Consider the following 27009-nt stretch of genomic DNA (forward strand, 5'->3'; position numbering starts at 1 on the left):
AGTACCAAACTTTATAAAAGCAAAAACAAAAAAGAAAAAAACCAGAAAAAAAAAAGTACCGTGGCCAATGTGTGTGATTAAATCCTTCAAGGCAGTGCTCCAGCATGGCAACAGTACAGTGATTGAAACAAGTAAAAAGAAAATGTTTACATTTTCAAATACGATATAACTTTTGCAGGGAGTGCCCCCACATCCTAAAATGAGAAACTTAATTTTCTTTTACTTGTTTCAATCATTAGACTGTGGCCATGCTAGAGCACCAGCTGGAAGGATTTCGTCAAACACGTTGACCCCAGCATTAATTACATTTTTGTAAAACCTGGTACTTATTCTTTTGGTCTCTTTTGCTGAACCTGTAAGTTACAGGGATGTAAACACACAAACACCAGTTGTTAAATGGTGGTCACACATTCTCACACACACACGCACATTTGAGCATGTCTCTGTATATGTGACAGGCTTCTTTCAGTTTCCATCTACCAAATCCACTCACAAGGCTTTGGTCAGCCCAAGGCCATAGTAGAAGACACTTTGCTCAAGGCGCCATGCAGTGGGACTGAACCTGGAACCATATGGCTGAGGAGCAAGCTTCTTACTGCACAGCTACACCTGCGTCTATATTTATATGTTATATTATTTATTTTCATTTACATTATTTTTCTTTTCCTTTTACAATTGCTTTCTTAATTACCAGCAACTATCTCCAGTAAAAGACCACAAATTTTTGTAGTGAAAAAGTCAGCATTATTTGGTAAAACAATCAAGTTGAGTGAGATTCCAAAGTTCCTGGTTTGAATCTTTGCACTTCTCATTCTAACGCAATGAGGTAATGTTCCTCCTTGTGAATTGATAACCATTCGCTTTATTTGCAAAACTGTGCTTCTACTTCCTTGAACCGCCCCAACTTCACATGATATCAGCTTCAAATGTACTAAGATGACCATAATTACTTTTTCAGAAGGGGTCTAATAAGTGCTGGAAGCAAAATCTTGGAGTTGATACAATCAAGTTCTTATAGAAGGGAATGGTTTTTCTGCCTTCTCAAAGAAATAGATAAATTTCAAGTCAAATGTTTTTTTTTTCTGTTTTTTAAAATAATCTGAAATATCTGTCTGCCTAATACATACATACATGCATACATACATAATGATTAAGATTCGTGTGTGTGTGTGTGTGTGTGTGTGTGTATATATATATATATATAATCATTAAGCTTTTTTTGTGTGTGTGTATGTATGTATGTATGATTAAGATCTATTTTTGTGTATGTATATATATTATATGATGTGTGTGTGTGTGTGTGTATATATATATATATATATATATATATATATGCAAGGTTTGATCAATAAGTATCTGGACTGTTGCCATAGTAACGAAGCTAAAGCATGCAAAGTGAAGCTGCTTGGCAAAGATTGACCTTGAACTCTGCTGTGCATGCACACTAAGTTTTAATATTCTAGCTCACTTCTGCTGTTTATAGCAGTGCTTAGAAGGAAGGTGTGTAGTGTGTGATCATTGCATTGACCATGACAGAGAAAGTAGTCATGGTGATATCTGCTTAGAGGTCTACGCAAAGTAGCAGAAAATGTATGGAGAGGGGTGTATGAGCCGCACACAACTGTATGAATGGTTCAGATATTTCCAAGATGGCTGAAAAAATGTCGATATTGATGAACATTCTGGGAGATCCACAACCAGCAGAACTGAGAAAAACATCACAGATGTGTGTGCAGCTGTGAGGGGAAATCGTCAAATCACCATCCATGAGTTATCAGAGGATGTGCAGATTCGTTACAGTTCAGTTCACTCCATTATCACTGAAGATTTGAGTATGTTTGCCAAGTTTGTGCCAAAACTGCGTTCAGCTGACCAAAAAGACACCCGGGTTTCAGTTGAAGGGGTTTTTAGTTGTACAAATCAACCTCAGTACTTATTTTTTAAGCCTAGTACTTATTCTGTCAGTCTGTCTTACCAAACTGCTAAGTTATGGGGACATGAACACACCAGCATCAGTTGTCAAGTGGTGATGGGGGACAGACACAAAGACAAACATACACTCTTTCTCTCTCTCACTCTCTCTCTCTCTCTCTCTCTCACATACACACATATATATGACGGTCTTCTATCAGTTTCCATCTACCAGATCCACAAGGCTTTGGTCGGTCTGAGACTAATAGAGGACACTTGCCCAAGGTGCCACACAGTGGGACTGAACCCGGAACCATGTGGTAGGGACGCAAGCTTCTTAACCACACAGCCACGCCTCTATGGTATATTTTTATTAATATCTAGCAGAAGTAACAGAGTGACTCAAGGAAACTCTTGAACCTTGAGTCACTCTGTTCCTTCTGCTGAATATTAATAATATACATACATACATACATACATACATATATATATATATATATATATATATATATATATATATATATATATATATATATAAACATGTATACAATATGATTGCATTTATACACACACACACTTACATGTTACACAATATTGTGCGTATGTGTATGTAATATAATGTATTTCACTTTATAAAACAAAGAATTATCTTATCTGACATATGGTCGTAGTTAGATTGCTCAACATTGCATGCTCTTTCATTAGGGAACTCGCTTACAAACACTCATGATTCAATCTGGCCAACACCCCAATTTCTCGGCTATGAGTCCTTCTTAAAATCTTATCATAACACTTTCCCCTTCTTAACTGCACTTTCATTATTTTCCATTTTTCTACAATTATTATTTCTTTTATTTTCTGATTGCTTTTTAAGTATATTGTATTGTTTTTGACATTTTATTTGTGGTTTTATTTTTTGTTGGGTGGCAGGGTGGAAACAAATGAACAAACCGACCCTGTAATTTAGTGTTTTTTTTTTCCTTTTTGTTTACTGTTATCATTGTTTTATATATGTGCTTGTGTTTGTTATTGTTACAATGCAGAAACTGTTTTTGATGGGTTTTTTTCAAGTGTTTGCTAGATGAACAATATTTCAGAGAAGCCCTCTACCTATTCACTACATGCTTCACCTCCATTTAAAACTCCAACATTTTTGTAAAGAAGGGTGGATCAAGAGACTACAAAAAACTTCTAAAGGTGTTAATGGTTTCCAAATTAATAATGACTTTAAGTTAATAGCATTGCTACCATACTTTAACAACAAAAATAATAATGGTTTCAAATTTCGGCACAGTGCCAGCTGGTATTTTTTTTTTTTTTTTTTTTTTTTTTTTTTTTTGCTTCAGAAGTGGAGAAGTTGGTTATATTTTGTACTTATTTTATTGATCCTGAAAGGATGAAAGGCAAAGCTGATCTTGGTATAATTCAAAATTAAATAATGACGATGATGATGATGATAATAATAATAATAATAATCATCATCATCATCATCATGTTGATGATTTCAAATTTTGGCACAGGGCCAGCAAGTTTGGGGGAGGGGATAAGTCAATTACATTGACCCTAGTAGTCAACTGGTACTTATTTTATCAACCTTGAAAGGTTGACCTCGACACCATTTGAACTCAGAACGTAAAGGCAGGTGAAACTCTACTAAGCAGTTTGCCTGGCATGCTAACGATTCTGCCAGCTCAGTGCCTTGTTATTAATGATGATAATCCTTTCTGTATAGGCACAAGGCCTGAAATTTTGGGAGAGGGACTAGTTGACTTCATCGACCCCAGTACTTGACTGTTCTTACTTTATTGACCCTGAAACAATGAAAGGCAAAATCAACCTTGATGGAATTTGAACTCAAAACGTGAAGATGGACAAAATGCCACTAAGCATTTTGTTCAGCATACTAACAATTCTGCCAGCTTGCTTGCTGCCTTGATGATAATAATAATAATAATAATAATGGTTTCACATTTTGGCATAAGGCCAGGAATTTCGACCCCAATACTTGACTGTACTTAATTTATGGATCCCGAAAGGATGAAAGGCAAATTTGAACCCAGAACATACAGTCAGTCAAAATTCCACTTAGTATTTTGTTCAGCGTGCTAACGATTCTGCCAGCTTGTCACCTTCGTGATGATGATAACGATAATAATAAAATGGTAATGATACAAATTCTATCAGATATGTTTTAAGTATAGAGGTAGTAATATATTTTGCAATTTTTTTAATATATTTCTGCTATTGCGACCACCAACTTTTTTTTTTCAGCTTTTTCTACTTAATTTTTCATTTTTCTATTTTTTTCTTTTACTTTACATCTGATCTGTTTTATTTATTTGCATCATTTAATTTTTATTCGGCTGTGTGTTGATGAAATAAAGTCATCTGATGGAAATGTCCACAATTGAATGACACACACACACACACACAGTCTGTTTTGTTTTCTTGTTGTTGTTGCAGAAGCTTGTTTGTCTCTGCAAATGAAAGAAATGCCTCATGAATTTAATGCATGTCTTAGAATCGCTCGAGACGAAATTTATATCTTTGTAATTAATCATAAGTAGAGTGAGAGAGAAAATAGAGATAAAGAGAAATGAAAAAAGAAGCAAAAAGACTTTGTAAGACAAAAAAAAATTAAAAGCAAAATATAGGGAGAGCAAAGTAAAGGCAAAGGTTGTTTGTTGCGAGACTTTTTTTTAATTTTATTTTATATTTTATTTATTACATTTTAAAGTTAAAGAATGTTTAGTCTAATATGTAATATTTTCTTTTACTTGGGTAATTGGGATATGGTGAGTGGGGGGAATGGAAACAGGACTTTTACTATTTCAGAATTTGCTGGAATCCTTCAAGTGAAATTGCTGTAATATTTCGTCATTTCTGAAAAAGAAAATCCTTTGTGTTAGCTTGAAAACACACACACACACACACGCACACACGCAAGCATGCACGCATCACACACACACACATTGGGCATAGAAGTTAAAAAAAACAACACAACTTAATGGTTGTTTTTGAAGTTTGAAGTCACTGATTAGTATAAATGTACTTAGATACGTGTGTATGTGTATATATATATATATATATATATATATATACATACACACACACACACACACACTCTTATATATACTTATACACGCATATACACGTACATGTAGGTATATGTTTATATTGGTATAGATATATATACACATATAAACAGACACTCACACACACACACACACACACACACATATATATATATATATATATATGCATGTATATTAATATTTATTATATAATGTATACATTATATAATTCTGATTCATGTGTCTATATATGTATGTATAATTCTTTTTTATCATATAATGTGTGCATTATATAATTTTGTGTGTGTATGTGTGTGTGCATGCATATACATCACTTGTTTCAGTCATTGGAATGTGGCCATACTGGGGCATCACCTCTTGGGTTAAGGGACCTACCCAGCATGTTTTTTACCCAAGATATACTTCATGAAGCTGGAGCACTTCAGTGGTGCATTTAGGTTATAAATTTGATATTGATTTGATGCCATTTGATATTAATCAGATGATCCATTTGTTGTCAGATGGTTCAATCAACTCATCCCTGTTTGAGTTAGGTTTACAATCAAGGACACTCCAGATGTGACCACTCCAGCTTATTTTCAAGAATGGTGTATCTAGGACTGCATTATTCAGTGTGTCCTTTTTAATTTTATCTATGTAGAAGCTCCTTCATTGAGTGCATTATACTTAGGTATACAGGTTAGGTACAGTTGCACTAATTCATTGGTGTGAGCAGTCGGAACATTGTATCATTAACAGGTGTTTCTTTGTTTTGAATTACTGAGCTTCATCATTTTACTCGGAGAAAGCAATAAGTTACTGCAGTGTCTCCTTCTTACCGGTTGCCAAGCAGTGGAGGTGGAGACAACAAACATCGAAACACATAAATATATGTGTGTGTGTGTGTATATATATATGTGTGTGTGTGTGTGTGTGTGTGTGTGTGTGTGTGTGTGTGTGTGTGTGTGTGAGACATGTGTAAGGATTTTCGAGCGAGATCGTTGCCAGTGTCCCTGGACTGGCTCTTGTGCGGGTAGCACATAAAATACACCATTTTGAACGTGGCTGTTGCCAGTACCGCCTGACTGGCCTTCGCGCAGGTGACACGTAAAAGCACCCACTACACTCTCTGAGTGGTTGCCGTTAGGAAGGACATCCAGCTGTAGAAACTCTGCCAAATCAGATTGGAGCCTGGTGTAGCCATCTGGTTTCACCAGTCCTCAGTCAAACCGTCCAACCTATGCTAGCATGGAAAGCAGACGTTAAACGATGATGGTGATGATGATGATATATATACTTACACAAACATATGATGGGCTTCTTTCAGTTTCTGTCTACCAAATCCACTCACAAAGCTTGGGTCAGCCCGAGGCTATAGTAAAAACACTTGTCCAAGGTGCCACACAGTGGGACTGAACCCACATCCATGTGGTTGGGAAGCAAGCTTCTTACTACACAGCCATGCTTGCACCTATGTATTTTTGTATTTAGTTTTGTAACTTTAAATTTGAAACGTTAAACTTATTCAATGGCCTCATAGAAAATTATTTTGGTTACAGCAAAATTACTTGAATAAATTCTATAAAAATATCCATAAAAAAAAAAAAGATAACCCTCTTTTAGTACAGATGTCATTGACTTGCTGTCGATATTATATATCTATATTTGGGAGTAAAAAATGTATTTGGGAAAAAAATTCTTTTTGTGCAGATTTAGCAACTTACTGTCAACGTTTTTCAAGAATGTGAAACCAAAGTATTGAAATTCAGCAAAAAGAAGTTACTTAATTCTCCTCTTGCTATATTTCTTGATAAAATAGAATGTCTGTGTGCTTGAATTAATTTTGAAAATCAAGAATTTGCAAGAATTTAATAAAATATACTTTTCCATAAAATTATGTTGGAAAGTTTTTAAATATTAACACTTTCGTCCTTTAGCATTTAAACCAGCCAGATCTGACCTCTCACACCTACCCTACAATGTCATGCTAAAAATAAACAATCACATTGTCCATCAAAATCTTAAAGCTATGAAGATAATGCATGATTAACTTGAAAACAATGTGAATAAATAAGTATTACACTTGACAGAGTAACCTGATTGCTAAATTGTTAAAACAGTCAGATTTTGGATTGTATAACACAAGGGACAGTCTTTGATAGGTCAGTACCAAAATTTAGTACCATAAGAAATAAATGAAATGAAGAATCAACTCTGTTTACATGTGGTGGTATGAATATAATGTATTTATACAATAATATGATTGGATATTCTCTGAATATTTTTATTGAAGCAATGATATAGTTACCAACATATTTTGGTTCATGAATTCATCTGTTTGTATGTACAAGTTCATCTTGTTTTATTCGTACATATTTTGCCTACTTACACATTGTCTGAGGAAGTGCAAAAAGAGTGAGAGAAAGTTATTTAGATCAAAAGACGTAAACAATTTCCCTGCTGAACGTTGGTTTGAATTCATGAATGCTTCCTACCAACACTAGTATAAATGATATCATACTAATATAAATAATATACCAATGCTAATATTAAAAGCAAATACCTGAACATTGAAAGCGGATAAGATTGCTGAGCATAAAATCTAAATTTATAATAGGTGCAGGCACGGTGCTGTGGTTGAGAAACCATGTTGTCTCAGGTTGAGCGCCACTGCGTGGTGCCTTGAGCAAGTGTCTTCTATTATAGCCCAGGGTCGACTAAAGCCTTGTGAGAGGCTTCTTCCTGTCTCCATTTACTAAATCCAGTCATATACATACATCCTCACATACATGCATAAATACATATATACATATGTGTGTGTTTGTGTGTTTACCCTTGTCTTAACATTGTCATAGTTGTAGACAAGCACCACCATCATTCAAAGCATGTGAGGCATGAGGGAAATATTACCTTGATTGAAAACAGGTAAGGGTTAGTGACAGGACAGGTATCCGGCCATAGAAAATCTGCTTCAACAAATCCTATCTGACCCATACAAGCATGGATAAGTTCATGTTAACTGATGATGGTGGCGGCAGTGGCACTAGGTCAAATGCTACCCTAGTCCATTTTGCTGTTTTCCTTTTGCAAACCCAATAAGTACCGTAATTGTACCAAGGTCAAACAAATGAAATGTAAACTTTTCTAAAAGATTGCTTTTGTATTTCTGTAACAGATATTCTTCATCATTGTCTTCATTTTATTCATGATTTTAATGTCCACTTTTCCAAGCTTGCATGGGTTGGACAGGATTTGTTGAAGCTGATTTTTCTATGGTTGCTAACCATCATGTGTTTCCAAGTAAGGTAATATATTTCACCATGGAAGACCAGAAATGGAAAACATTGCCTTGTTTGGCAATGATGCTTGTTTGCAATCATCACAAGATGTTAAGACAAGTGTACACACAAACACCTCACCTACACACATGCACATACACATCCATACTGACATGCACACATACACATACACACGCGCACAAACAATGGGTTTCTTTCAGTTTCCTTTTGTCATGTTCATTAACAAAAATTCGATCTCAAAACCGTGTGATTGGAAAAGGAACTTATTAACGTCGTAACCACGCCTACATCTATATATGTTGTATGTATGTGTGTTAATACATGTATACGCATATATTTATGTATATACACAAATACTTGCTTTTATTTATTTTTTACTACGTTTGTGTGTGTTTTTCTTTTACCTGCACAATCTTATAGTCTGGAACTGGAAAATAAACTTTAAATTGAATGTAATTTGATAAATATCAATCTGTTGCAATGATAAATATTTAGCTTAAATATCAATGACACACCCTATCATGTATCTTCATTTGAAACCGTCTCATTAATATGGTGAATATCTTTCTTGTTGTCGGAAACTAAATTTATTGATATTGACATCTCTAAATCTCATCTGCATACAAAATGCCTAATTAGCCTAAATGATCAGTTTTTGGTAAATGCCTGTAGAACAAAGGCCAGCTCTTAGTGTCCCTGTGTTGTAATTGGGGGTCAGTTCTTTGATCATAGTCTTTACTCATTAATGCCAACGATTCCTTTGGAAAGAAAAAAAAAAAAAAACGGTTTCAGAGGCTGACAACTTTAATTTCCATTATTTCTCTGTAAATCTGAGACCTTTATGTTTGTATAGTGAATTGTTATTCCCACTAAAGTAACAGTCGCTGTTAGTGCAAGAGGTTATCTAGTACCCGGTGATGGTGAGCTGTACCCACAATGCACTTAATCAGTTCATGCCAGTCACGAGGCCACACATCCCTGAAAGTTTCATCCGAATCCATCCAGTGGTTCTTCAGAGATCTTGCCCATGGACAAACAAACAAACAAACACAACTGAAAACAATACTTCCGCTTTCGCTAAGGCAGAGGTAATAATAATAATAATAATAATTATTATGAATATTCAGTGACTGACTAAATTTCCTGCAAAGTTATTTGTATGAATTCAGTCATTTAAATACTCTTTAGTTTGTCCATTATTTCACCAAATGAATAGATTAAATGTGAAATACGAAGTTGGCACAAGATTTTCTTGGAGCTGATAGTCAAATTAAAACAAATAGATTAGATTTTGATTTATGGAAAACTTGCTAGCATTACACATGCAAAGTGAGCAACCATAACACTTTTATCTTGAAGACCTCCCCATATCTTCTGTTTCATTTCTCTTTGCCTTCTTTCATCTTATCAGTTAGCAATTTCTGGTAATTTCTCTCTCTTTTTCTAGCTGTCAGTTTTTCAGTTATCAAAATATGGGCACATCTTCAAGTTTCTATCATTTTGGTTTTTGCCTGTCTGTCCAAAACACCAACAGTTAAACATTCACTGCTTGCAGCAGAGTTCACTTAACATTTCACCTGCTAACGATCCATTAGCTTTTAAGTTTTGAAACAACCTCAGAAGGAATCACGCGCAGTATTCTTGAAACTGAAGCAATTACTGTTATATTGGAAATAACTCGAATGATAAATGTTGATTATCGAAAATTCATTCCTGTCTTCATAATTTGAATTTTTACCATTTATTTTCTCTTTCTTTCTGTAAAATGAGTTGGATAGGTACAAATAATGGCTGCATGCTAATTTGTATTTTATCTGTTGTTATTTTTGAGTTTCTCACTTTAGATTTAATCACGTCATTCTCAGCTCCTTTTCATTCTGTCTTCAGAATTGATTACAATTTATTTTTGCAACATTTTTAGCAACTAATTTGGTATAGCATGGCTATGTGGTAAGAAGTTTTGATTTTCAACCGTATGGTTCTGCGTTCAGTCCCTCTGCATGGCACCTTGTGTGTCTTCTACTATAGCCCTGGGTTAAATCAAAGCCTTGTGAGTGGATATGGTAGATGGAAACTGAAAGAACCTGCAGTTTGTGAATGTGCGTGTGTATGTGTATAAAAAAAAAATATGTGTATGTGTACATGTCTGTGTATGTGTTTATATCTGTGTGCATATGTGTGTGTGTGCGTGGGGGATATATCTCTATGTGTGTTTGTTCCCATCACTGCTTGACAGCTAGTGTTGGTTTGTTTATGTCCCCAGAACTCAGCAGTTTTGCAAAAATGGACAACAAAATAAGTACCCAGTTTTAAAAAGGAAAAAAAAAAAACCCAACAAAAAATCCAGATAATTCTTTTGATTAGATCCCTTTTTCCCCTATAAGCAGGTTTTATTTCTTTCCTAACATAAGCAACTAAACCTCCTCCCTTTGCAGAAACAAAGAGGGTCAAACTAACATGGCATCAGGCAGCTGATTCCTGTAGTGGCACTTAACATCATACCACTGTCTTTCCATTGTATCTCCAAGTTTGGAACTTATTTGTACTTGAGGTCGGTATTTAGATTAAAAATATATAGCCTACGGAAAACAATTTGCAATAGACAAGCACCTTATCCAGGAGGTGATGTCTCTCACTTGTGTAATGTTACAGAAATAGCTGTTTATCACCAAACCAATGAAATGATTCCTAAAAGGTTTAAAATAATTCCATCACCCACGCCCTTTCTAATAAACAAATGTTAATACTTATACTATTTGTATCTAGCCATTACTGTAGCTCACTTATATGTATTAAATAAAAAAACAAATTACCGTTAAATTTAGGTAGTAATTGCCTTCATAGGGCTTATTGATTTTTCACTGTAAGGATTAGTGGAGGCTCTTCAATGTGTATATAACTATGTATGTGTATAATATGCATGTGATTTCGTTTGTTCAGTGGCATCACTCATCATTCCATCACAACTTACAGTGATACAATGAATTGATGTAATCATCAATCATTATTCAACATTGCATTGCTAACCACTACTTTCATTGGTTCCACTTTCTGAACTACTTCCTTCTTGTGGCACCATCCCAAAGGATTTTCTTTTTTTTATCTTTTCTTTTTAGTTGATCATATTGACTTCACTATTTAGGCTAGTGTTTATTTTAATGAATGGTTAAGTCCACCTTGACATGTAGGGATGCAAGTTATTTTTGTTTTGACACTAATTTATCAGCAATCCTTCATGTGTGTGTGTGTGTGTGTTCATATGCACACATTCACATGTATGCAATTGGCTTCTGTATGTCTCCATCTACAAAATTTCATTGAGTCTACAGTAGAAGATACTTGCCTAAGGTGTCATGCTGCAGAATCTATGGATTTTTTTTCTAACATTATTAAATCATATTCTAATTTGATTATAGTGTATCGGAAATTTACCCAGAATATAACATACACATTATTTCTATATCTATATATATATATATATATATATATATATATATATATATATATATTTTCTTTTCTTCTCTTTTAACAGGTGTGATCTCCAACTATTCCCAGGTATGTTATCACCATATATCATATGAAAATAAAATTGTGCAATTTTAATTTATGTATCTGTCCATCAGAAAGGTGACCAGCATTTGCAATAAAAGATGAGAGGTTGTGTGTGCATGTGCTTGTGCATTCATGCGTGTGTGTATGTAGCATAGATTAAGGAAGGATGATCTCTAGACAGTTTGTGATTCTTCTTCCTTTAGTCTGCTTATGCAGAAAAGATTTTGAACATTCTTCTACAAAGAATGATGTTATTTATACACAGACTAAAAAATAATTAATGCATTCCAGTGGGGCATTGCCAACAGTGGTACCCAGGGACTCGGCAGCTATAGTAATACACACGTATATACATACCTGTGTGAAGGTGCATGGCTCGGTGCTTAGAGCATCAAACTTTCGATTGTGAGGTTGTGAGTTCAATTCCTGGACTGGGCTGTGTGTGTTGTGTTCTTGAGCAAGACACTTTATTTCATGTTGCTCTAGTTCACTCAGCTGTAGAAATGAGTCGTGATGTCACTGGTGCCAAGCTGTATCGGCCTTTCCCTGGATAGCATCAGTGGTGTGGAGAAGGGAAGCTGGTATGCATGGCTGACTGCTGGTCTTCCATAAACAACCTTGCCCGGACTTGGTCCTCAGAGGGTAACCTTCTAGGTGCAATCCCATGGTCATTCGTGACTGAAGAGGGTCTTTACTTTTTACATACCTGTACATACATACAAATACACACACACACACATACTCAAGCCATTGTGGGCAGGTATGCCTATGTACGCACAGGTGTGAATGCTCACACACACAGGAATGCACATACACATATACAATCATATGAAAACCTATACTTGTGTTTGTTGAAATATACATACAATTACACAACAAAGGTAAAACTTTATTTCTGTATTGTTATTAATCAAGGTGAGACCATATGTTTAACCTAGTTGATATAGCTGGCAACTTAGTACCCCTAAATTCTTTGTCAGTTTTGAAATCACCAGGTTACATAATTGAAGAACTTAGTGCAGCAGTAGCCATATTTTCCAGGTATTTATATAGAAAATTTCGATCTGAAAATCTTGTTTGTTCACAATCATGAAAGACTTTGATGCAGAATGTAGAATATTTTGTAAATGGGTTTAATATGCCCAGTTAACCTTATCAGGTGACACCAAAATTAGTTTTTGCTGAAACAATGGTGGCCATGAATAAATCCACTTACAATATGCATAAGCATCAATCTCCTTTTGGTTTCTGTCTACTAAATTCATTTATAAGGATGTGGTTGGCCTGTCTTGGTGATATCGCTGTTCAGACAAGGCTGACCTGGTGTTAAACAATAACAGCAACTCCTCTGCAGAAATAAACTGGACAGCGAAGAACACTCCTTACAACTAACCTTTCAGTCTTATCATGTGGCCCTGCATGTTACAGTGTGAGTGTGATCTTTAGATAGGCTGAACTATGGTATAACTTAAAAACTCCAAAAAAGGGACAAAAATCTTTTACAAGAATTTTATCAGGAAGCCAGTGTGTAAAAAAATTCATAAGGGAAATTTCTATTCCCAAGAAAATAATTATTCGTTTATATTTATATAAGGGCATTACTACAGAATAATGCCACACAACTGTGCCTATTTGGGAAGTCTGTTGTGTGGCATTATTCTGTAGTAATGCCCCTTATATAAATATAAATGTATAACTTAAAAACAATAGATTTGTGGATCACTCCTAATTGTTCACTTAATTAGTTGCATACCATGTATCTGCTCAGTTGGAAGTACCACCAGATGTTTGAAGCTGTTGTTAAAAACATGAAGAAGGAGGGATTTCTCTCAAGTAAACCCATTTATCACTTTTGTGTACCTGAGCTATGTATGTATGGCCTTTCCCATCATTGTTTGATAGTCTTGTGGCAATAACATCTTCATTTCTTACATCTGACTTCTTCACTTAACTTCTTCCCTGAACAAGACCTTATGCTTGACGTGGTTTTTTGATAATACCTGCAGTTAAGCAACGTTTAGGTGGAATTGCTTACCGGTGTTGTGCACATACACCTTCGTCTGCCTCCTCAGTATGCTGATTGCTGTATCTTCATCACCATTGGCTTCTCTACGAACAGCTGATCTCCACTTCTTACAGTCCTTTGCTGACTCTTTCCATTTTAAAGCATCACTGGTACCTACATCAATATAACATGATGTATGTAAATATCAGTGAATTCCATAATTCTCTAGATCATAGAGGCACCAGTGAAACTACACTATGGTTGGTGTATATAGAATATATATGTGGGACAAGTCAGCCTGACATAATCTATTCCTCTCTGCGCTATACACATGCTAGAATTTCAACAAGCTGTTAAAAGTATTTGTCAGCTATGCTATTTGTACACATTAACTTTCTATGATGAAACTTTACCGTCTAGTGGCACCTGTTTACAGCTGAGCAAACTGAGCAATTTGGAAGTGAAAAACCGTCTTAGCCACTGACACTGCAATGCTATTAACATATGAAGTACTAATTTTTGGTTGGTAGTTTGACAGCCTGTTACTTTCATTAACTACTGTCCTAGAATGGGTTTAATTTATTGCTAATTATTAATGTAATAATTGTTACTAATTATTAAACATATGCAGTTATTGATTGAATGTTTCTATTTCTGAGATGAGTTGTTAAAATGTTTTCCTATGGACCATTAACTTCATTTTTTACAGTGTATATATTCTACTATTAATATACATCTAGATGGTGTCTCTTTGTGGTCACATGAACCAGTGAGTGTGCTTCTATGTGGTTGCTTGACTTGCAAAAAATAGCAGCCAAATTCTCTTCACTTACACTCCACCGTCTTAAAAAAAGTAAGGTTTTATTGACCAATATGCAAAATACTAGCTGTATAGTAGTAGTAGTTGTAGTAATGATTTCTGATTTAGGCACAAGGCCAACAATATTGAGGGAAGGGTAAGATAATACAGTTGACTCCAGTACATAACTGGTACTCTATTTTATCAACTTCAAAAAGATGAAAGGCAAAGTTGACCTTGAAATTTGAACTTAGACTGTAAAGGTCCAGAAAAATGCTGCAGAGCATTTTTGATGCTCTTAATGATTCTACCATGTCACCATGCCACTATTGCTTAATGCTTTCAAATTTTGGCACAAGGCCAGCAGTTTTGGGAGAGGACACAAGTGGATTACATTGGCCCCAGTGCCCAACTAGTACTTATTTTATCGACCCCTAAAAGACAACAGGCAAAGTTGACCTTGGTGGTATTTAAACTCAGAAAGTTGAGATGGATGAAATGCTGTGAAGCATTTTGCCCGCAGCTTGCCTCCAGATACTGAAAATAATAATAATAATCTTGCCAAATCTTGGCTCAACAGCAGCAATTTTGAGGGCAGTGGTGCTAGTTGATTACATTGGTCCCCAGTACTCGACTGCTACTTATCTTTATTTATCGATTTCAGAAGGGTGAAAGGCAAAGCTAACCTTGGTGAGATTTGAGCTCAGAACATGAAGCTGGGAGGAATGTGGTTAACCATTTTTGTCTGATGTGCTACTAGTTCTGCCAGTTCACCAAGCAACCTTCTAAATATATATGTACGTGGAAACTCATAGTGTGTGACTATCATCATCATCATCCTCATTTAACATCCTCCTCTAAATGATGATGATGTACACACACAGTAGCTTACACATACACACACACATGCATGTGTGGGTATGTATTCATGTTTGTCCCCCACCATTGCTTGACAACTGGTGATGGTTTGTTTATGTCCCTGTAACTTAGCAGTTCAGTTTGGCAAAATGAGATTGATAGAATAAATACTAGGGTCGATTTGTTCACCAGCCATACCTCAGTATGGCTGCAGTCCAGTGATAGAAATAGAACAAGCAAAAGAAATTTCATAGTTTGTTTGTTGTTTTTATTTTAATATATCAAGGCTGTTCAAAATCCCTCATGTAAGTGTAGTAATAATAACTGAGAGAGAGCGAGAGAGAAAGAGAGAGCGAAGCTGTTGTTCACAAGCTGCACAATACTGTAATCTTATCCATTGACAGTTAAACAGTTGCAATCTAGTTGTAGCCTCTAAAAATGTTTCCATATCAAACATAGGTTTGTGTAATGTTTTCAGAGAAAACTAAAACAATGCTTCTGAAATGAAACAAGCTTTCGATAAGTTCACCCCAAATCCTCTTATGGATTTTCACTGTTTGAAAACTCAATAAACCTTGTAAGTACTTGACAGCTTATAGCTTGCTATAGTACTCGGTTGCTCTACTGTAATTATCGTAATTATTGTTGTTTGTAGCTGTCGTTACTGTTGTTGCAGTTGTTATAATTGTTTTAGTGTTATTGTTTGTTGTTGTTTCAACTACGGATTTTTTTGATTTTTTTATCTTCTGCATGATGGCTTCTCACTGGTTATATCTATAGTTGAATTATTGCCCACTGTTATCCATATTGGTTCTAATCTTCTGTTTTTCTCAGCTGTTGCATGTACTTCTCTATGTGTGATTGGTGCCACCAATTAAAGACCTTTTGCTCCATGTAATAACGGTAATGATTAGCTGTGGATTTCGTCAATTATTGAGGTCAGTTATAACACATAATGAGATTAACGAGGAATTTTTTTTTTCTTCCAGATTTATTTACAATAAAAGCTGAATGAGGTTTCGGAGTTTATTAAGCTTTTAGATAATCTAAGATTCAGCCTTAGCTAAAGTATGTAACTGTGAGGCTATGATTGGTGTTGAGTGCAGTCTTTGTTGGTCATGGGGAATAGGACATTGTTGTGTAACCCCAGTTCAACACTGATCAGATCTATAACACAATCCAACTTTGACCATCACATCTTATATTCAGACATTGTGTGCGCACATTCATATTATAAAATATTTTCTTTCCTTTTAAGGTAGTAGTGTGATTTGGGGAAGATTTAGCTATTGATTCTAGTCAGTCAAGTGACCATGTAGAGACTCCTTAGCTGGAGTTTATGACGATGATGTTGTTTGATGTGATGATTAATAAGCTAAGGAAAGCTTTTGGGTTTATACCTAAAAAAAAACAGATATAAATTTCTCTTTAATGTTTCTCTTGTTCTTTCACCTATTCACTCTCACCTCCTCTCTCTCTCTCACCTCCTCTCTCTCTCTCACCTCCTCTCTCTCTCTCACCTCCTCTCTCTCTCTCACCTCCTCTCTCTCTCTCACCTCCTCTCTCTCTCTCACCTCCTCTCTCTCTCTCACCTCCTCTCTCTCTCTCACCTCCTCTCTCTCACCTCCTCTCTCTCTCTCACCTCCTCTCTCTCTCTCACCTCCTCTCTCTCTCTCACCTCCTCTCTCTCTCTCACCTCCTCTCTCTCTCTCACCTCCTCTCTCTCTCTCACCTCCTCTCTCTCTCACCTCCTCTCTCTCTCACCTCCTCTCTTTATCTCACCTCTCTCTCTCTCCCTCTCTCTATCTCTCTCTTTATGTGTGTGCATATTTCTCTGTGTACGAAGAGAATGAAAGTTTGTCACTCATATTCAATTAACAAATAGTAATCTCCCTTTCCACTCTCTCTCTCTCTCTCTTTCTCTCTCTCTCTCTCTCTCTCTCTCTCTCTCTCTCTCTCTCTCCATCTATCTATCTGTATGTGTCTATTTTTGTACGTGTTTGCAAGTGCATTCAAGTATACACATGGTTCTGTGCATGTGTTTTCCCCCAGCATCAAAAAGTGTTATTTCCAAAACTGGCTGAATGTCCAGTCAACCATGCCAAATCCTAAATGTCCAAACAGTGGCACCCTATCATTTCATTCCACTCCAATTAACCTTTTGCATCTCTTGTTTGCAAACCAAATGGTGCATCAAGAATCGGGATGTACAGGCTTTTAAGAATTCACAGTTGAAAGAGAAAATGGTTAGTATTGAATATGTTGGATAACCATTAACAAGTGTGACCAATACAAATAGCTTTGATTTATGCTGTGAATTATGTCATCTGAAGGTTGAATGTTTTTCAAAGCATGTGGCAGTTTGTTTGTTTGTTGGTTAGTTCTATGTCAACAAACAGATAAATTATCGAAGCCATTCTAGCTTTGATTCTCTTATTTTCTTCAGACTTACTGCAACTAAGACTGCATTATCCTGTGCGTCTGTACTCCCTTAAAGACAATATTATGTGATATGAAAGAGATTTTGCTGTTGTTTCTAGCAGGTTAAATCATGACTCAAAAATATGCTAGAAGGGTTTTATTGCATTCTTAATCAAAATTGATTCCTGTGCACCCTGTGGCGTTTTATAGCGAAGTGACACATTGCTGTGTTGACACCCTAAAGATGGAGAATGTGGGAAATTGAATTTGAGAGTGATATCGACAACTGTGTTATGTTATTTTTAACCCTTGTTCTGTGAAATTAAATTTCATGGTTATTCATGGTTAATGCTGTTAAATATGTAACAAAAAAAGTAGAATTGGTATTTTCTGCAAATCATTTTGCCTCAATAAACTTGACATATTTCTATGGAAAATCGTTTCAAATATGATATTCCTCAACAAAAGGTAGACAGGTAAAATTGCTTTCCACAGTTAAAGGTAATTAAATTTTGAATGAATATATCTGCTTTATATAGTAAAAGGTTTAAGGTTTTAACAATGTTGACAAATCTTTGGTTGCATCAGCTTATTGTTGTCTTGTAACAAAAGTATGAGAATATAGAATAATTATAATTATTAATTAGTATGTTATTTTAAGTAATTAACCTATTGTGCACACATTAACTTTGTGTGCTCGCTAATTTCTTTTGTGCACTGGTTGCAAAAGATGTGTTCACATGCACACGCACACACACATGCTGTATAGAATGAACAGTGCAACTGTGATATCTCTGGTGTTTATGGTTTGAACCTTTATCTCCAGAAATCTGTTTAGTAGAAGCAAACTAACCAAGTAGGCAGCTTGTCATAATTAGTTATCAATCAGTCAATTAATCAATCAATCAAGGGGTAATTAAATCTATTGATTTTAGGAAGCAAATGGAAAATGATGTTTGTGATTTTTACCTAAAAATGGTTTATCTACTCCGTCTAATGCCATCAATTACAGCCTAATTACCAACTTTCAGAAATGCTCTTAGGTGTAACTATGAAGTATTTGGATGGGGGTTCAGTATCCAAGAGATGCAGAATAATTTTATACATACAATGTTTGTACCAGGGCAAAGGTTGATGTTGAACTATAACATTAAAGCAAATTACTTTTTGTTTAAGTTTTCCAGTTACGACTCTTAGGTCAGCAGTCACAATGCATTGGTTGTTAGTCAACAGTTATGATGGATCAATTATAGTAAACCAATCATGTTTATTGACAACATGTTTTGTCATTAGATTTGTATTTTTATAAGTAAATTTAAATTGATAAAACTTGTGTTTAGCCAGCAGGGTGGCATCGTGTGAAAGCTACAACAATGTGAGGAAGTGCATTGTAACTAGTGGTGTATAACAACATCCAGTAGTTTGGTTGATAAAGTGAATGATATTTGAGGACTAACAATGGGGATGTTCTTTCTAAATTGAAATTTCATGACTAAATTTGTGAGATAAATTTATTGAAACAATAATTAAAATTTTCTAGATTATTTAACACTATTTTCAAACTAGCTCTTTGCGTGTGTGTTGGAAGAAGACTCTTCAATCAAAGAGAAATGATTAAAAGATTACATAGAATACATATATCATCCAGTAGCATGGGTAGGGGCAGGCAAAGGGTTGGGCTGCTTCAGGTGTCACTTTCATGGGGGGGGCAGCACTTTTGAGTCTTGTTGTATGTGGTCTGTTGCACGACAGGTAGGTAACTTGTCATCATTAGTTATCGACCAATCAACCAAGAGGTTATTAAATCTATTGATTTTAGGAAGTAGATGGAAAATGAGGAGTGGTATGTTTATGATTTTTACCTATAGACGGTATCTTTGCTCCATCTAATACCATCAGACTCAACCTAAGTTCTTTAAGCGTAATGGGAGCCCAGGGATGATGGTGGGGCAAACTCGAAGGCTGTCCTAGGTGGCACAGTAGCTGTGCTGCTGACATCACCACCATCATCATCATTTTTATGTTAGTTTTTCTTCAAGTTTGTACACATTCAATGTGCCTTCTCTATCACAATGGCTCATCACTTAGGCTTTGCCATCTCCTTCATGAAGTGACTTTCACCACTTCCTTGATTTTTTTCTCTTCTGCAGGTTCATTCCAGTTGAATTGCTTCGCACTTGTTTATTCAACTGTCATCCTCCACATACAGTAGGTGTCTGCATCAGTGCAATAGCCTCTCTTTTACCCACCTTTTCTCTCTCTCTCTCTCTCTCTCTCTCTCTCGGTTCATTTATGCTCCATCATTTATGCACACTAAAATATTGGTTCAGCATCTTTCTTGCATGTCACAACTGATTTCTTTTTTACCTAGTTTTTCTCCTCTCTTAACTCACTTTTGCTTCATCAGTTATGCACACAAACATTTACACATCCAGCAGATCACTCTTGTCTGCTTTCTTGCTAAACTTCATGCATTCTCCACATACAATACACATGTTTCCCTACCATGCAACAATAGCACTTCATGTGCACACCGACATACAATCTGCCCTTTCCTGTCAACAACCTTCACCTGTTTCCAAGTGAGGTGATGTTTCTCTATGGCCAGATATGTTCTTGCGGAATATCGGAAATGAATGACACTGCTTATATGACAGTGACACTCATTTATTATTACCATGCAATGTCAAAACAAGGAGACATAATCAATCACCCCCTCCCCGTCACACACACGCACACACACACACATACACGCAAACACATATACACATGCACACACACACACGATGGGCTTTTCATTTTCATCTACCAAAGCCTTTCAGAAGGCTTTGGTCAGCCCAGCACTACAGTACAAGATATTTGCCCAAGGTGCCATGCAGTGGGACTAAACTCAGAACCATGTGGTTGGGAAGCAAATTTCTCACCACACAACCATGCCTGTATGTGTGTATCTATTATATACACATACTTACACATATACAAACACACATATGTATACATGTAGATATGGTTTCAAACACTCATAAACACACACACACACACACACACACACACACACACACAAATGCATACAAAAAGTACACAAGCCTTACATACACATAGACATGCATACCTATGCATACACATGTCCTTAAGACAAATATAATTGTTGAAATCCCAGAAATTAGTCCATTTTACAAACAGGAAATTTAATGGAGAAGTTAATCCAGCTATTTATGCGTCTGTCTTTGTGCACGCACACACACACAAACATGAACTCATACATACACGTATATTTATACTTATGCACATCCTTGTAATTAAGAATAACAAGCTATTGTCGATAGACTAAGATGTGAATGGTGAACCAAAGTTTCATCTTACTTTGTAGTAATGTTGGTGTTGTCGGTATTTATGTGTTTGCATGTGTGTGTATAATCAGCTGAAACATGAGTATCTGAAAGGATATTAGTACTTGAGCTTCTTGTAAGTGAACGGCTGATGGCTGCTTTGTCTAGTGATGATGTAATGCTGAATTGTAACTTTGAGGACAAGTCACCATAGATGCAACACAAGATTAAAGAAATGTCTACACAGCAAAGTAGCTCTTCAGATTTGTTATGGTGGATAGTTTTAATGATCAGATATTGGCACAACATATCTCTGTGGTTAAGTAATTTGCTTCACAATCACGACATAGTTCCAGTTTCAATTCCGCCGTGTGTGGACGTTTGGTGAAGAGAGTCTTTTATCAAAATCTCTTCTCTTCTCTTATCAAGTGAAACCATGTCAATGGAATTCATTAGACAAAAATTATATGGAAGCTTATTGTACAGTTGACCAATTTAAAACCAATTCCAGTCCCTCAGAGACTGTTTTTAACAGAGTCTACTCTGCTGCAAGTGAAGGCACAGTGGTTAGAGTGTTGGGTTCATAAACATGAGGTAGTGAGTTCGATTCCTGGACTGGGTTGTGTTTTGAGCAAGACACTTTATTCCACATTGCTGCAGTTTACTCAGCTGTAGAAAAGAGTTGTGACATCACTGGTGCCAAGCTGTATTGGTCTTTACCTTTCTCTTGGATAACAACAGTGGTGTGGAGAGGGGGCTGCTGGTCTTCCATAAACAACCTTCCCAGACTTGTGCCTTGGAAGGGAGCTTTCTTGATGCAATCCCATGATCATTCATGACTGAAGGGGATCTTTACTTTTACTCTGCTGTAAGTATTGTGTTTGGACTAAGTTTTCTTTTTTGAGTTGTGGATTAGTTTTTCCTCTTTTTTTCACAAGTTTTCAAGACACTGCAAAAAAAGAAAAGGCGGTTATAGCCCCTTTTAATCCTTTTGTTGGAGATGGAGTTGATTAGTAAGTAAAGTATGAGTCAAGTGCAGTGACTTGATATAACTGTTAGAGCATTGGATAAGGTGCCTTGTAGTATCTGTCTCCACTCTTCATTCTGAGTTCAAATCCTGTCTCTTCTATCAATTGAGGGGAAAAAAAAAAGTGTCAGGTCTGTAAGAAGTCATGATCAACATCTAAGTCGAGAAGCTAACGTCTTAGTGCACACACACACACGATGGGTTTCTTTCAGTTTCTGTCTATCAGATCCACTCACAAGGCTTTGGTTGGCTCAAAGCTATAGAAAACACTTGCCCAATGTGCCACGCAGAGGGACTGAACCTGGAACCAGGTGTTTGAGAAGCAAGCTTCTTACCACACAACCATGATATTTTTGTTTTTTAATTCAATTTTTATTTTTTAATCTGCTTACCTGTCAGAGTCTAAGGAAACAAAAAATTCAATACCCATCTTTAGAGTATTACGTTAAACAACATACATGCTAATATCCATATTTATCAGATTCTATGATGCAATTTTTCTAAGTAGAGGGGAAAACAGACAAATAAAAATGAAGCTACAATTACCAAAAAACAAAGGAATTGATTGTTTGCAAATCGTATTTCACAGAATGTTTTTTACTTCCCTTCTTTTCTAGAATAGAAAATTCCAATTCTGTAATACAAAAAAACTCCCATTTTTTTTTTTTCGTAACTTTTGCAAAAGGAAACCATATTAATATGATTACTAAGTTTTGTATTTAATATAAAAATCTTCACAGTGGAAAACTCACTCATGCACACACACGCACACACACACATGCACACATGCATGCAAGCACACATGCACTCTCTCTTTCACACTCAAATACCCCACACAAACTTGCATGCACACAAACAATTACATGCAAGCACATATATACACTTTCACACACACACACACACACACACACACACAGACAGACACTCTCACCCAAATATCCACCCTCATACACTCACTCCTTCCATCTACAACCCTCTCCTCACTCACACACACACACACACTTACAAACTGCTATTTTCTTTCTCTCTCATCTGCCATATTTCCTCTTCCATGATGCAGAGTTTTATCAGTCTAATTTGTACATTTGATAAGATCAAGCCTGGACTTGTGTACTTTCTGCTTGCCTAACTGCCAAAGAATGGTTTATTTGCAGTATTCTTTTATTTGCGGGAGTTTAATTAATGTTAGACAAGAATTTAAGTGTACTCAAGTAGCGTGTACTTTATTGCTCTCCTTTCAAATTACTTCCTTACAGAATAGATTAGGGAAAGAAAGCAATGACTAAGTGTAGCTTAAATATATTGTTGTTGCCGTTGTTTTCATTTAGCTCATTAGAATTGTTGTGCCAACAGCATGGCTTTGGGGTGAAGAAATTTGCTTTCCAATCACATGATTTCAGGTGCAGCCTTACTGTATGGCACATCAGAGAAATGCCTTTTACTATAACTCTACTATAAACCCCAGGGTGACCAAAGTCTTGTGAATGAATTTAGGGGATAGAAACCAAAAGAAGCCCATCAAACAGTGTGTGTGTGTGTGTGTTTACATTTTCACTCTACAAAAGCCATGAGTTACAAGTAGTGTTGTTGCTGTTGTCACTTTTGCTTGCTTTGCACTTTTGATGACATGTGGAATAGATCCCTTACTTGAAAAACATGTAAGGGTTAGTGACAGGAAGGGCATCCAGCTGTAAAACAATGCCTCAGTAATATATATTAGTCTAACCCATGCCGGCATGCAAAAACTGAAGTAAAGTGAATGAAGAGCCAATGGAAAAAAAATCTCTATCTTTTCATTCAGCTTTTTTCAGTCTAGCTGCGAAATTTCTCCTGATGAATGGTGAGTGCATGTGCAATTATTAAATCATGAAAAAAAAAGAGCATGATCCATAACAAATATGTAAAAGCCATAGCTACAGCACTAATCAAATACTGGAACCCAACCCAAATGAATACAAGGGGCATCTAATTTTTATTTGTCAGGAAACCTTCAGATATTCATACATATCCTGATTATCCTGTTTACAGGGTTACGTAGTGTTCATCTTGTTCTCACCTAGCTGCTACACTTTTACTACTCTTATTCCTATGTTAATTATATTGAGTTTGTCACAGAGCTTATCCAAAACCTCCAGCAAGCCATCTACCTCTAGTGTATGGTTTATATTTCATTACTATCTCTGCTTCCCTTTACACTATTGCATCTGGTGTTCTGTTTCCCTGTGACTGCATGCCTTGTATACCCATTTCTAGCACTGAGTAAAAGTATATTGAATCCTCATTTGTTTTAAGGCCATCATATTTCATACTGCAACAGATTCTCTACTATCTTATATTAACTAATACTGTAGTCTTTACCATATTTATTAAATATTCATTTGGTGCCAGGTCACTCTTCCATTTTGTTAGTATTTTCTGTAGCTCTTTGATAGATTATACAATGAGCATGTCATTACATGTGTTTGCGTGTAAAGATTTGTAAGAAAACTGTCTTGAACTTGAGAATAATCTGACAAGGAATTAAAGAGAAGATGGTCATAAATAATAAATAGGAGCATTGTGAGGTTTAGTTCATTTTATGGAATAAATTCCACATAGAATAAAGAGAGGTCCTAGCATAATTTTACTTATCTGCTAAACTCATATTTATCATTTTCTTTTTTATATCATCTTTCCCTACTGGCATTGGTTGGCAGGCTATATCCAGCACAAATATTCTACCTGGTTATGTTTGAACTAGCCAGATCTGACCTTTGACACCTACCCTGCAATGTCATAAACAGTGACATCATCAAAACTTCAAAGCAATGAGATAATGCATAAGTAATTCAAAACAATGTGAATAAAGAAACATTGCATATGACAGATTAATCTGAATGCTAAAGGGTTGAGTTTGGCATGGTTAGAGACCCTTCTTTACACCAATTACTTTACAGAATGTACATATTTGTATGGCACCAGTGTTGGGGAATGCTGCCATGTCCTTGATAAAACTACAAGGTCCTCTTGACCTAGAATGTCCCCACTTGTTAACCGACCACTTTACAGAGTGTAATCTCTTGACTGAAACCATTGCTACTCCTGACCTTAATTGCTTTCTCAAACTACAAAATTTGCTCACCATTCACCAAAATGCAGGAAGATGGGACTCAGGTCATCAAATACAAGATAGTCATTTACTCTTATCAAAAATTAAAAAAATTAAAAATTCTCTTCTCACTGACTCACTAGAATTATATCCTGAGAAAATTTAAACCCTATCCTATCCACTTAAGCCAGTCTGAAGGTGTGTAGCTCAGGGGTTAGGGTATTTAGTTAATGATTGTCAGGTCACGAGTTTGATTCCTTGTGGTGTGTTGTGTCTTCAAGCAAGACACTTTATTTCACATTGATCCAGTTCATGCAGCTGACAAAAATGAGTAGTATCTGTAATTCAAAAGGCCAGCCTTGTTGCATTCTTCTGTCATGCTGAATCTCCCTGAAAGCTATATTAACCCATATATACCCCTGGTTGCATTTTTGCAACATAAAACCTCCTCCTGCTTGTTTGGATATGAACTCACCGGGAAGCATCTGACTGAGCATAAGAAATGTTCTGTAGGTAGTCGACACCCAAAACTAACAGCTGCATACTGCCCTTATCTTCCAGATTGTTAAAGCTTACCATAATGTTTAATTTAAATATAGTGAAATTTTTTTATGGGCATATATGGGTTAAAAGTACACATGCCTGTAGAGTGACCTGTCACTTGCATGTTAATCTCATGAGCATGCTGTTCAGTTGATCAGATCAACTGGAAATTCTCATCATTGTAACTGCCGATGAAGTTCCCTTTAGTTACTATTTTCCTGAGAGCTATTAATTCGAACTCATTGTCTTTAGAATTCCCCTGTCAAGAGTAAAGATAATGGCCCTACTCCACCTTTCATTTTGGGACAACTTTCTGCATAACCCGATTAACTAAGTAGATAATTAACACACCAGCAATATAGCTTGATGCTTTCAACATCCCTGATGGACCTACAATTTTGAACATTTGCTCTTTAAATCAATAGTTTACAACTATAACCATTCTTTTATCTTGATCTGCTGCTTATCTCTCTCACTAATCCATTGTATTGTGTTTTCAAAATGTCATCTATAAAAGGTTCATAGGTTTCATTGAATCTCAGTGTTTTCAGCTAGAGACTAGTGGGTTTATTGAACATGTCAGCAACAGTCCAGGGATTGACAACTGCTTCTGTTACTTCCACCTCAATTATAGGTACATTAAAAAAAATAAAAAATAACTGTGGGTCCTGTTCTTCCTTAGAAATGAATATTGTATTTCTCATGCTTTAGACTAACTACATGATCAGAAGTTCTAATCTTATTATAGTCATTGTGTCTCACCTTTTGGCAGACAATGTTCCACTGCTCTACTTGATTGTTCAGTGCATTGTTTTGTGTGTAGTTAGTTATCTTTTACTTGTTTCACTCATTAGACTGTGGCCATGCTGCAGCAATGCCTTGAAGAATTTTAGTCAAACAAATCAACCCTAATGCTTTATTTTTTTAAACTTGGTACTTATTCTATTAGTCTCTTTTGCTGAACTGCTAAGTTAGAGGGGCATAAATACATCAACACTAGTTGTCAAGCAATGGTAGTAGACAAACACACACATATAAATGAGACAGGCTTCTTTCAGTTTCCATCTCACAAATCCATTCATGAGGCTTTGGTCAGCCTGAGG

At 35.9% G+C, this 27009-nt stretch overlaps 1 protein-coding gene across 9 annotated transcripts in view; it reads left to right on the forward strand.

The window, feature by feature from the left end:
• Window positions 1-27009, forward strand: part of LOC106883607 (tripartite motif-containing protein 2) — a 213204-nt gene that overhangs the window by 109439 nt on the left and 76756 nt on the right. For 2 of the 9 annotated variants that reach the window (XM_089361113.1, XM_014934695.3), the window contains exons 3-4: window positions 11817-11839; window positions 15977-16075. The exons of 3 other annotated variants lie outside the window; for them this stretch is intronic. The gene's annotated coding sequence lies outside the window, so the exon portion shown is untranslated. Of the gene's footprint in view, window positions 1-11816; window positions 11840-15957; window positions 16076-27009 lie in introns of all 9 variants that reach the window. 4 more of the 9 variants (XM_089361109.1, XM_014934697.3, XM_089361110.1 and 1 more) reach the window with 2 other exon arrangements.

Source organism: Octopus bimaculoides, chromosome 12 (genome assembly GCF_046866305.1).
Source record: "Octopus bimaculoides isolate indiv1 chromosome 12, ASM4686630v1, whole genome shotgun sequence".
Lineage (NCBI taxonomy): Eukaryota > Metazoa > Mollusca > Cephalopoda > Octopoda > Octopodidae > Octopus > Octopus bimaculoides.